The 12,865-nt window shown below is 44.0% G+C and overlaps 1 protein-coding gene across 1 annotated transcript in view; it reads left to right on the top strand.

Moving 5' to 3' along the window:
• Window positions 1-5,555: 5,555 nt before the first annotated feature.
• Window positions 5,556-12,865, top strand: part of TNR (tenascin R) — a 419,993-nt gene continuing 412,683 nt past the window's right edge. Inside the window, exon 1 of the mRNA XM_010367389.2 lies at window positions 5,556-6,086. The gene's annotated coding sequence lies outside the window, so the exon portion shown is untranslated. The remainder of the gene's footprint in view (window positions 6,087-12,865) is intronic.

Genomic DNA, 12,865 nt, shown 5'->3' with positions numbered 1-12,865 from the left:
TGACTCCAACCTTCCTGTCTCTGTGGCAAGCAGCTGGCTCTCCGGAACTTTTCCCAGACATCATCCCTATTGTGCAATGAGGTCACCAAGTCCTGCTGAGTCAGGCTGGGACAGAACCCAGCTCAGCACTGGCTTTAGGGATACAGGGCCTTTTCTAGCTCCTTGTGAGGGTAACCATTTGAACTACACTATCCTCATGGTCATCTTTTTATTTTTGTCTTTTAAAAAAATTAACCCAGTACTTAGCAGCTTATTCATTGCCATTTTTAAGAAGTTCCTCCTCCACTTCCCAGAAAAGAAGCCCCAAGTCTTGCAATAGTCCTTTCTTAGTAAACCTCTTAGCCATTAGTCCAGCACAACCCCACATTATCTCAGTTGGAAGGGAGTAAACAAGTCATTTACTAAAACCACCCACCTAATGCTTGAATGCCCCCACAATGTCCTAACAAGTGGCTGTCCTTCCTGAGTTAGGCTGCTTTTAGGAAGTGCCCATTAGGCAAGTCTGACTACTGTTGGCAACGTCTGCTCTCTGCTCTTCACTCTCTCCATGGGCCTAGGGGGTATCACATTGTGCCTAGACCCCTATTTTAAATGTCTGGAAGTTCCCCAGGCAGCTTCCTTAGGATGGTGTGAACATGTGACTCCTGATTATCTGTATGGTAGGTGCTGGGAAAGCAGGAGTTCCCAGTCATTGCAGAGGCTTCCCTAGTCCACACATGGTCAGGTGCTGTGCATGGGAGTGCATGCAGGGCTCCATGGGAAACTCTGGGACACTGTACACTTTTGTACTCCCCCAGTGCTGGGGTTCTCTGGCAGGGCTGAGCTGCTTCATTGCTTTAGGGAAGCCATTTATTTCCTAGGTCTCTGTGCCTAACACTCCTGAGCCCACTACCTACAGAATGTGGTGGTGAATGCTCTTGTAAGGAGATGTGGAGGCACACAGTTGGCAGCTCATAGCAGGGCTCTTCTTTCCAGTGGTGGGTAGAGTCATGTGTAAAAACCATATGAGGTACCCAGTCTTCTCACCTTTGCTATGGGGAAAGTATTTGGAGTAAGAAAGAAAAAAGAAAATTGCCCCCCAAATGGTGTCTCCACCTGTAAGAACCTTTAGTCTATCCATTCCATTTTCTCTCTTAACCTAGCAGACCTAGTTGGAAGCCCATCTCTCTCTCTCTTTCTTTCTCTCTCCCTCTGTCTTTCTCTCTCTCTCTTCCCCCCTCCCCTGGCTCCATCTCTCCCTCCCTCTCTCCATCTCTCTTTTCCAGCACGCTCCCTCTCCCAGGTTCTGTCCAGGAGTGGGAATGGACCAAGCCCCACAGTGCTAGATGTTTCCTAAATGAAAACCTTGTTCTGGCCCCCAAGAAGCTTGTATCCTCATAGGATGAAAGGGCAATAATTTAAAATCCTACATAGCTGTGGCCAGGTGAACACAGGCTTGCAAGGTCTGAAATTGTGTAGGAAGGATAAGTGAGAAATAGGAAGACTTGCTCCCAAAGCATTACCTGGATAAGACAGGCTTTGGGGTCTTGATCAATCATCTAGATAGTGTCCACTGCTCCTTTTTCGCCTTCTTGGCCAGAGCCCTAATGTCATCACATGTCTTATCTGGTGTCTATGCCAAACTTCCTCTCTTTCTATGCTCATGGAAACAGTGGCAAGATGGGGGCCTAGGTTAGCCTAGGAATTGAGAGCTCCCTTGGCTATTCTGTACCTGCCGTACCTCAAAGTTGGATCCCAGGTTTCTTTCACTTTTCTGTCAAAAAGCCACAGTTGTACTTCCTGAGTTCCTATGTACAGACTTCAAGTAGTGGAAGGGTTGATTCAAGAGCTTTCTGGAATGCTGGGCATGGTATGGATTTTCCTTGTGAAATTCCACCATGGTAGTTCACCACGTAGTGGCTCCTGATTCTCTGGAGACAGCTGGGTGCCTAAGGAGATGCTCAGTTTGGCGGAGGAGAGCTTAGGGGCTGGAGTGCTAGGTAGAAAACAAAAATTCATGGGCTGGTTGGGCACGTGGCTCATGCCTGTAATCCCAGCACTTTGGGAGGCTGAGGCAGGTGGATCACCTGAGGTCAGGAGTTCAAGTCTGGCCTGGCCAAAATGGCGAAACTCCATCTCTACTAAAAATATCGAAATTAGCTTGGGGTGGTGGTGCATGGCTATAATCTCAGCTAGTTGGGAGGCTGAGGCAGGAAAATAATAACTTGAACCTGGGAGGCAGAGGTTGCCGTGAGCCGAGATTGTGCCACTGCACTGCAGCCTGGGTGACAGAATGAGTGAGACTCCATAAAAAAAAAAAAAAAAAAAAAAAAAAAAAAAAAAAAAAACCCAGGGGCCAGTGATTACCAGCTTCCAAAGAGGAATGGTGACTGAGGGGTCTTGACATTAGAAGTAGATCAGAAGCCAAGGAACTAGTAACTGATCCAAAGAACAAGTAACTGATCTCAGTCCCAATATCATCTTCAACTACATATTTGGTTATTGTTATGAGCCAATCAGTAAGTATTTTCAGGCTGTTTTCTGGATATCAAGCACTTCAGCCACAAGGACTAAAGAAGAAATATAAAACTTAATCCAGAGATCAAGGAAATAGGGTTGAGATTCTGCCCTCAGTCTTCTTTGTTTTCTCTCCTATTGGTGGTCTCCATCCAGCAACTATCATGTCCACGTAAATGGGCTCCAGATCTAAATCACCAATCCAGGTCTCTAATCTGAGCTCCAGAAACATGCTCCAGCCACTGCCAGGACAGCTCTATTATAGTATATAGTCTCACTCTCCCAAAGCCTGACATATCCAAAATCAAATTCATCCATCAATCTCACTTCTCCTCCACTCATCCCAAACCCATCCATATTCCAAAGCTTCACATCTTTCTGTCTACAATGATCTTCTACTCTCTCTCTAATCAGTGTCTCACTATTCATTAAGACAACTCAGATCTCATGTTTTCTATTTATAAAATGTCTAGGTGCAATGGAGCAGTCTCCTGAACCTACATTCTTTAGGGTCCAGATGAATGGCCACTTAACAGGTGAAGTCTCCCATCACCCCTCCTAGGAAAAAGGACTTTTCCTTCCTCTGGGCTCCCAGAGCACTTAATCTGAAACTTTCTTTTAGCCCTTTCTACATTCATCTCCATTTCAAATGCAAGTCTCTAATGTCTCTGTACTTCTGAAATATTCCTACTTCCCAATACATTTAATAATTGTACATTCACCAGAAAAAAATCCTGCCGTCCTAAATTCCCCCTTTTTTGAACTGACTAGTGCCTTTTTATGGGTTTCTCATCTAATAGTAACAGATCATACTTCCAGCTTCCTGGTAGATGCTACATCCTCACTCGGTTATGTTAACGTCTATGTTACTGAAACACTCTATTAAATGGTGTGGGCACTTCTAAGTGATGAGAGAAGACATTATTGTGCTTCACAAAGGGGATGACTTTAGAGTCAAATAGATGTGCATTTGATTTGGGTTCTATACTTATTAGATGCCTGAACTTGAGCAAGCCACTTAACTTTTATGAGCCTCAGATTCCCCATTTGTCAGTGGAAGGGTAGTACTTACTTTGAAAGTTTCATACTGTGCTCTTTCCCTCCTCCACGAGTTTGCACAGGCCATGCCTTCAGCTTAATTCTCTCACCCACTTTTTGCTGGTAAGGCTTCTGATTCTTCAGGCCTCAACTTAGATGCTACATGCCTTAGGAATTCCCCCAGCCCTCAAAGACCAGGGCAGTTGTCTTTTCCATGTGCTCACTGCCCAAGGTCTTGGCACTTAGTCCTTGAATTGCAATCATTTGTTTCTTGCTCTTTCTTTCCCTCTTTGAGGAACTGTTACCTCCGTTGAGGACAGGGACCATGATTTGTTAATTGTCACATACCATCTTTGTCCTACTTAATCCACTTTTGATCCAACAACAACAAAAAAGTCAGAAAAAGTAAGCCACCTCAGCTAAGGAATTCATAATTCTGAAATTCTGAAGAAAATGTCAATTTCTCACTAAGTGCTTATTACCTGAATGCATTGCAACATTTCAGCTCTTCAAATTGCTTGCTCCATTCTTGCACTGTGTTAGGCACTGGGCAATAATTTGCTTTTGGTACAGAAATTGAGTGATGTGTCTTCTGAACTGATGTTAAAACCCAATAGTTTCCAATTTCATAAGATTTAAAGCCAGTTTTGTACATGTGAAACTACTCAAATCACCAAAAGAATTAATTTTCTTAGGAGATTCTCATCAGTAATAGCAATTTCCACAGTTTGTTTGGCACCCCAATGGTAAATATTTTAAAAACTCGGCCACATATAAATTTATTATAACAATCTACGCACTTTGTCATAAATAAAAGCAATGATAACTATGGTGCTATCTTCTATTTACTTCAAATGTCACTTCTGAAGTGTATATTTATAGTACATGGTAATTCAAAGAGGAAGCTCCAGGGTCAGATGGCTCAGGTTCCATCCCCATCCCTGACATTCACTAGCTGTGTGATCTTGGGAAAGTTATTTCATTCCTCTGTGACTCAGTTTCTTAGTCTATAGAATAGCAATAATAGCCTCTGCATTATAGAGTTATTGTATGGCTTAAATGAGCTAATACATGTAAGGGCTTATAACAGTGCCTAGCACCTGTTATCAATACTCTATAAATGTTAGCTATTGTTATTTGCCAGGGGTGAATCAAATATAAGAAGAGTGTTTGGATAAGATTACCTTTAAACTCCCTGCCGATCCTGAGGTTCTATGTCTCTATGTCATTCCAATCCCTCAGCATTCCATTCAGTAGGGAGGGGGCAGCATTATCCACATTTTACAAACAGTAAAATTGAGCCATAGAGAAGCAAAATGTCCAGTAAGCAAGTGGCAGACTGAAACTAGGACTCAGGTTTTTAGATGTAAGTGTTAGGACTCTTTCCGGGAGGCTGTGTGCCTGTACATTTAAAAGCAAATGTTAGATATCCCTTATGAGCCTATGAGCAGTGACCCCTTGATGTTCCTTCTCTGCCAAGTTTCTCCATAAATGTGCATCAAGGTCACTTCTGTCTCTACCTCTGAGATGATCTCAGGCCATATCTTTTCAGATAGTTTTCTTGCTAGCTTTAAAAAAAGCTATATTGTGGAGTTGGATGAAGGGCCAGCTCCCTGTATTCTCTGCCTCTTTAGGCATTCCCAGGCCTAGGTCGCACTACGTATAGGCATACTTCACTTGGCTGCAGACCCTGACTTTTTGGAGGGTTTCTTCTGCTGAGCGAGGACCTCAAACCACTTGAGAACCCCACGACTCACCTTATTTCAAAACATTCTATCCCATATCCCAACCACTCGCCCATCCCATTCCACCCTGGATTTCTCCTACAATCATGGGCAAAGGATCTGCAAAAGCTTCCATCCTCCCCCTTTCTCTTCCTATCTGGGTTGGTCAGAGGGAATCCTCTATCTTCTTCAGGACCCTGGCTATGCAGAGGCAGCCCCAAGAGTTGGGTGCGGGGAGTATTCCTGAGCCTGAATCTGGACTGTTTAAGAGGATTTAGGATGCTTTTCTTTTCTGTCCACTAGGGGGCTGCTTGTAGGGGGATGGAAAAAACGGAGGCTTAAAAAAAAATCATGCTGCTGAAATTTCAGCAAGAGGGGAAAAGAGAGAGCGCGTGAGAGAGAGAGAGAGAGAGCGAGAGAGAGAGCAAAGCAGTCCCAGGCTTCCTCTTCTCTTTCACGTCAGAGGCAGGAACCGACTGTGCTAAGGCTGTTGGCTCAACACGCAGAGGAGACAGGGGCAGACCCAGGGAGAGTGAGAGAAGGGGGTCCTCTCTGACCCAAGGAATTACCACTAGTGGAGTGAAGCCACCTGACTTTTTGATCTTATTTTGGTTACCTCCTCATTCTCCTTCCACCCGTAGCCCTGACAGCTTGGGTTTCATTTCTTTCGTGAAGCCTTATCTCTTCCTCCCAGAAAAGGAGGAACGGAAGAGAAGGGAGAGAGGTGGGCTCTCTAGGTGAGTGCATCAGCTGGCTCCAACCTGAGCAGACAAGAATTTTCTTCCCAGGAAGCTCCTCTCGCTCCCCGGCCGCCCACCCCCAGCCTGGGTAAGTCCGGAGCACTCGCTCCTTTGATTTTCTCGTTAACGTGATTTCAGCACCAAGGAGAGCTATGAGATGCATTTTGGTTCCTGTGTGTCTGTGTGTTCCTGCAAGGCATTTGGCACTAAGGTTACATCTATTTCTCTGCTGCCAGTAGAGTCGGGTACTGCGTAGAGAAAAGAAAGGCGCAAAACTATGTTTACCGAATTAAAAGGGGATGTGGACTCTGGCCTTGCGGGTGTGTGTGTGTATGTGTGTGTGTACTGTTGCATAAGACAGGTGAGGTCTGAGCTAAATTGCCGGTGGTTTCTGCGTGTCTCCATGTAGGGCTGTTCTTTTTGTCTGTAGATAAGCGAGAGGGTTTGGGGAATTAGTCGAGCACCTTCTTTAACTCTCTCCCGACAAGCCATCCATGGTGGGAAAGAGTTGCAAAGGAAGCCTGGGGGGTTGGGAGTGGAGGTAGAGTTAAAAGTTATGCACCTCTGAAAGAGCTTTGAAGAGGTGGTTTGTAAAATGTCAGTTTCCTAGGATTCTCTGGGCTCTTGCTGTGGAGAGAGACCAACCTGACCTTTTACTTTCTCTCCTGGTGTGAACCCATGGCAAGTGGGCAGGTGCAACAGGTGAAGCTTAGGCTGGGGCGGCTTTGGGGGGCTGAGGTCCCTTCTGACTTCATGGTTGTAGGAAAGTGCTAGTGTCTTGAGCTTTGCGGAGATTGGCTGATGTGGGTTATATTACATTTGCAAGGAGGCAGGAGGTACTCTCCACTTTTCTGTCATCCTTGGCTATGGGTGGTTGGAAAGAGGACAAAATCTGTTCTGCCCTGTTTTCTGGGGCATCTGGTAGTGAAAAACAACTAAGAAGAAAAGTTTGTCTCTATATGTCTAGGGCAAGCAGAAACAAACTTAGACTTGTCCCAGACTCAGGAGGGCTTCAAGAGGTACTCTGTTCTCCTTCAGCACTGAGAGGCTCTGCAAACAGTAACTCATTATTACTTAATTCTTCACTGCTACTACTTTTTGCAAGGTATTATTCTATCTCGCCTGCTTTCTGCCTCTCTGAAGTATGTTCAGTCAATTTCCTGCATCTGCTTTGGTATTGTCTTGGAGACAGTATATGCCTGTCCCTGCCCCATTCAGTCCTGGCCACGCCTACCTGATTGAGTCATTCAACAAGTGGTGTTGAGGATTTCCTTCAATCATTCAAGTCTCCGTGGAGCCAGCATCCTACTGGGAACTTGAAAGAGATGTGGCTTGTTGTAGGAGCAAGTTTTCCCTTGATTCGACCCCTAACTATTTATGATTCTGGTCACTTTCTTCAAGTGTGTTGAGACAGGGGAGATACATACGCAGGGTGGGGTGGTTTCACTCTTTCCAACCCCAAATGAACCCTAGAATGGTGATTCTTTGTCTTATTTTTAATTCAGCACCATGGGCCCCTTCTCCAAGATGAAAAAAACACTCTCCACCTCTGGCTGGGAGCCTTCTGGGTGAGAGACATAGTTCTAAGTGAAATGGCACCACTTTTCTTTTTTACTATGCTTGCCATTGGATCCAGAAATCTTACCATCTCCCTAGAATGGCAGGAAGTAGAATGCATCCAGGAAGAGAGTGAAGTCAGAGGTTGTAAGGGTAAGGAAGAAAGACTGAAATAGATAAATGCAGAGCATCAGAAACCAACACTGACTCATTCAATATTTTGACACTCCAAACCCTCCTGTCCTTGAAATCTTCCAGTTTGAACAAGTGAGTGGATGGATTTCTGCATGACACATCTGTAAGGATTTTTTTAAAATTATGCCCTTGCAGTGGACCCTGTCCAAAGCCACCATTTATTACTGAAGTCACCATACTTAGTGGTCGTTATCTTATTAATGCCCTTAAATTCTCTGAAAAAAAAAGTGCTCAGTGACATTATTGGACCCATTTTATAAATGGAGAGACAGATGCTTAAAGTGGGAGGCCAGAGGATAGCAAAAGCAGAAATAGAACTTCTAACCTGCTAATATTCCCTCACCTAGGAAACGCAGTAATGCTCATGTGCAGGAGAGAAGGAATGAATTGCTCCCCAATGGATAGACTTGCAGCCACAGCCTTTTAGGGAACTCAGTGTGGAGCAATGGCCTCTCTCTGGTGAAGAATGAGAATCAATCAGAAGTCTCAAGGTGCTGCTGGCCTTTACTTCTCAGCTAATAAGATGGCCAAGAGTCAGGTAAAGAGGTCTCTGGGCTTACTGCAAAGAGACAACCCTGGGCTGGTGGCATCTAGGCTGAACTGATGTCATGCACCTAATTGCCACATCACTGTGCCCCAGAGATCCCAGCTGAAGCCACCCTATCTGGGGCATGTTGCTATAGATGTCTTGGCTTTGGGTGTTGGGTGACTGTTCTCTCTATGAACATTTTCTGGGACCACCTTCACTGAGTCCTTTGTGGCTCTGAATGTGGCAAGGATGACTAAGGAGCAGGAGAGGACTGGGCTCTGACCACGTATAGAACCACTAGAAGAGGAGTGGGAAACTGGATGCAAACTCACTTTACATATAATACCACTTCTGCAGCATTCTTGGCTGTCACATCTGGCCAGCAATCTGGAGACAAAGTCACTAAGTTCTCATGCCCAACCCCACTTCACTGTGCAGGGGAGACTGCTGGGCTGCCCCCCAGGACTGGGGAGATGAGGAGTGGTGGGGAAAGATGGAAGGAGGAGGTCAGCTGCTCTGCCCTATTTTCCATGGCCATAGGTTGCCATCTTTTACCTGGAAAGGGCCACTGTTACTTTTTTTGTTGTTGAAAAAAATGATGTGTAATTTGTATATAATAAAATGCGCTGATCTTAAGTATTCAGATTAAGTTTTGACAATTGTGTACACTTGAGTACCCCAAAAAAGATGCACAAAAGTTCTCTGTGCTTCTTTCCAATTTTTCCCTCTCCCAACCCCATCACTTTCTGACTTCTATCAACATAGCTTACGCTGCTACATTTTGCAGTGGAAATGTATTGCTGAATGTATTACTTAATAGATGTGGTATGTAAACCCTAGACTTTCAAGAGAACACCTCAGAGTTCTGAGGCTATTGTTACTGGGTAAGTAGCAAAGATGTGGGAGGGGTACATTCTGCACCCCAGCCTTAAGGTCATGGTGTTAGAAAGCCAAGTGGTCATTTCAAGCGTGTTTATAGAAACCAACAATCAAATGTGAATAGAAACTGTAGAAGCTCCTGCAGGCAACTGCCTCAGAGCTGACCTGAGTTATTTGATGGAGTTCATAGAGATGATTTTGAAATTTTTATTAAAAACTTAGAATTCGATATTCCAAGTTGGTGGCTGCTCATGAATCTCCCCATCTGGGCTCCAGGAGAGTGAGCTGAGGAAAGAGTATCTATGTGAGCTTAGTAAAGAAAGAAAGAAGAGAGTTCATTGTGATAGAGCTTATGCCATGAAATTCATCCCTATCCACAAAGGTCATGGTGGAGGAGGGTGCTGTTTCTCTTTATTTAAGAGTAAATTTAGAACCAGAAGCCACTTACAGAAACCCATGTACCAACATAGCTCTATCCAGGGATGTCTCCATTCACCCTGCTCCCATCCCTGGGTTGAGGGCTGGGTAAGGTATTACTCTTTTGCATTTTACCATCAAGAACTAATGGAGTTATCAGAAGGTAACTTTGGTGAATGTGTGTTTGTGTGTGTGTACATGTGTGGTATCAGCACACATGTACAAACATATATAACCAGTTTGGACACGTTGCCTGTCCAATTCTCTTCTACTCTGTCCCTCATTTAAGGGTCACTGGATAAAGATGGGGAATTTTGTGCACCATTTGTACACAGGGTCTTCCACAAGAAAAGCAGAGTTTCTGGCAGATTAATCAGTAAATTAGAATCTTTAGTAGAGCTTAAAATGTGTCCAGGTAGGTCACAGACCTATTTACATGTTCAGAAGGTGCTCATGTCCTCTGCCTCCCTCTATTTGGAGACCTTACTATAGCACCTTCTTCCAGGGTTTTGCCCCTTTCTGGGGTCACCTGCCTTTGAGAATGCACTCAATGCATCCAGCCAGCTCTTTTAGGAGAAGGCTCCGGAATCATCTCTGCCAGCTGGGATCCCACAGAGTAAAGTGTTGGTTGCTAAACCACCATGTCATAGAAAGTTAGAAGACAGCCAAAGTGAGGACTCCCTAATATGGAAATACAAAGTTGAATGATGTCCACAAGCCATTTCCAGTAGATGATTTGGCAGAAGTGCAGAGATACACTTTTGCCTCATTTTGATTATGGGCTATGCTAATAAAGATGAGATTTCCTACCTGACTAGAGTTTCATCTTCTTAAGAGACAGTCCAGTGGGGAAGGTGGAATTGGAATGGGGTTGTTCAAAAACTATTTCCAATCACATGTAAGAACCACTGTATTTTTGCCTTGGAAACACGACTTTGAGTTACAACTGTATTGGTAAATTTTGAACACATCAAGCTAATAATATGCCAGTTGGCAAAGGGAATTCAAGCAATCTTTTTTTTTTCTCTTTCTCTCCTTTTTAAAAATATAGTTCAGTGACACTAAGTACATTTGCGTTGTATGTAACCATCATCACCATCATCCATTTTCAGAACTTTCTCATTTTTCCAAATGGAAACTCTGTACACATTAAATGCTAATTCTCCATTTCCTCCTCCCCAGCCCTTGGCAACTTCTACTTCCTATCTCTATGAACCTGACTATCCTAGGTACTACATGTAAGTGAAATCATACAATATTTGTCCTTTTGTAGCCAGTTCATTTTATTTAGCATAATGTCCTCAAGGTCCATCCATGTTATAGCATGTATCAGAACTTCCTTCCTTTTTATGACTGAATAATATTCCACTGTATGTATGTACCACATTTTGTTTATTCATCCATCCATCAATGGATGCTTGCACTGTTTCCTATTCCCCTCCTTTAATTCTTGCCAATTGCCTCTGCTTTACTCTCCAATGAAGTAAGAAAAGGAAACTTTCTTTTTATGACATTCCCATGAGTTAAAATTGTTCCCTTTCGCTATGAAGTTCAAGCAGGTGACTTCTTGGAGGCAAATGGAGGAGGATACATGGGGCTGGTACACATGAATGAATTGGATTTATCTTCTATATTCAGATTCTCATTGCTAATCAGTACAACAGCCAAAGTTTAAGTGAGCATGGAGGCTAAACTGTCATCTATTCTCCCTGCTCAAGTGCCCCAATCTTATCCCAGAGAGGTACTAGCAGGCAGGAAGAAGTGCAGCCCTCGCCCTTGGGGTGCATGTCTCTGGGTTATGTATTACAAGGTGAGACTTCAAAATGGGGGAAGGAGTTCTGGGGTCAGGGACAAATGATCCAACAGACCTATTACAGTTTATTGAAGGGTTCCAGCCTGGTCTCCTAGGGACCCCTATCCTAAAGCAGGGTACTGTCAAGGGAACCCCAACTTGGCTTCTATAATAACGTCTCATGCTCTGGCTATAAATGACTCAATAAAGGTTTATTACCAGGACCCAGGAGGAAGTTGTGATTACTTAAATCTGGATGTGTCCTCCTCAAACCACATGGTATGAGGAAAGACAAAGGGGGAAGCCTGGAACATTGGTCCTAGGACATTATCAACCCAGGATGGCTAACATGAGCAACATCTCTGGGCTGGAATTTGGTCTTTGACCCTAGTCCACCTAAAAATTCACATTCCTGAGCCCTGGCAGCTTGAGTCTTTCTATGGCTTAATGATAAGGCTAGCCAACACTTACTGGGTGCTTACTATAAATTTTGGCCAAGTGTTTGGCACAGAGAATGCCCTTAATAAATGTTTTCTGTCTTTACTATTAATGAACATCTTAAATACTTTACATTATTTAGTGAGTAAAACTTTATGATATATACTATTGTCACCATTTTATAGGTGAGAAAACTGAGGCATAGTGATCTAAATGACTTTCTTCTGGGTTGAACAGAACCAATAGAAAATCAGAAAGTTTTTATAAAGCCTTCACATTTTATAAAACCAAGCTCTTGAGGGGTTCAGAGATGCTAACGTCCATGCCCAAGGCCACACAGCTAGTAGGTGGCAGGGCTGGTTTTCGATCAAATCTGTTTGGAACAGAGCCTACTTTGTTGGTGTTGTTGTTGTTATTTTTGTTTTTGTTTTGTTTTGTTTTTGAGACAGGATCTCCCTCTGTCACCCAGGCTGGAGTGCAGTGGTGTGATCATGGCTCACTGTAGCCTCCACCTCCTGGACTCAAGCCATCGTCCCACCTCAGCCCCCTGAGGAGCTGGGACTACAGGCATGCACCTACATGCCCAGCTAATTTTTTGATTTTTTTTTTTTTTTTGTAGAGATGGGGATCTTTATATATTGCCCAGGCTGGTCTTGAATTCCTGGCTTTAAGTGATCCTCCCACCTTGGCCTCCCTCCCAAAGTGCTGGGATTATAAGCCACTGCACCTGCTCAGAGCCTAAGTTCTTCCACTCTCTCTGCTGATTGTATCTTAGTCATCCCTCCCCTGCTCTGGGCCACATGTACACAGAGCCCATGGGGTAAAGGCATCAAGAAGCAAGACCTGGGAGTTATTAACAGGAAACTGAACTTCGAATTCCTAAGCGTCCCCTCCTTCCCTCATCCCCAAAAGCCTATAGAGATAATCACATCTTCTTTAAGTTGCTTTTATGAGAATTAAATAGGTCATGAGTACAAAGTCCCTGGTACAGTGTCTGGCATGGAACATGTCCTCTAGCCCAGATTGTGCCACCTGCTATTTAATATGGCCTGGGGACTGG

This window comes from Rhinopithecus roxellana, chromosome 8, assembly GCF_007565055.1.
Source record: "Rhinopithecus roxellana isolate Shanxi Qingling chromosome 8, ASM756505v1, whole genome shotgun sequence".
In the NCBI taxonomy this organism is placed as follows: Eukaryota; Metazoa; Chordata; class Mammalia; order Primates; family Cercopithecidae; genus Rhinopithecus; species Rhinopithecus roxellana.
This window is presented reverse-complemented; position numbering and strand designations above follow the sequence as displayed.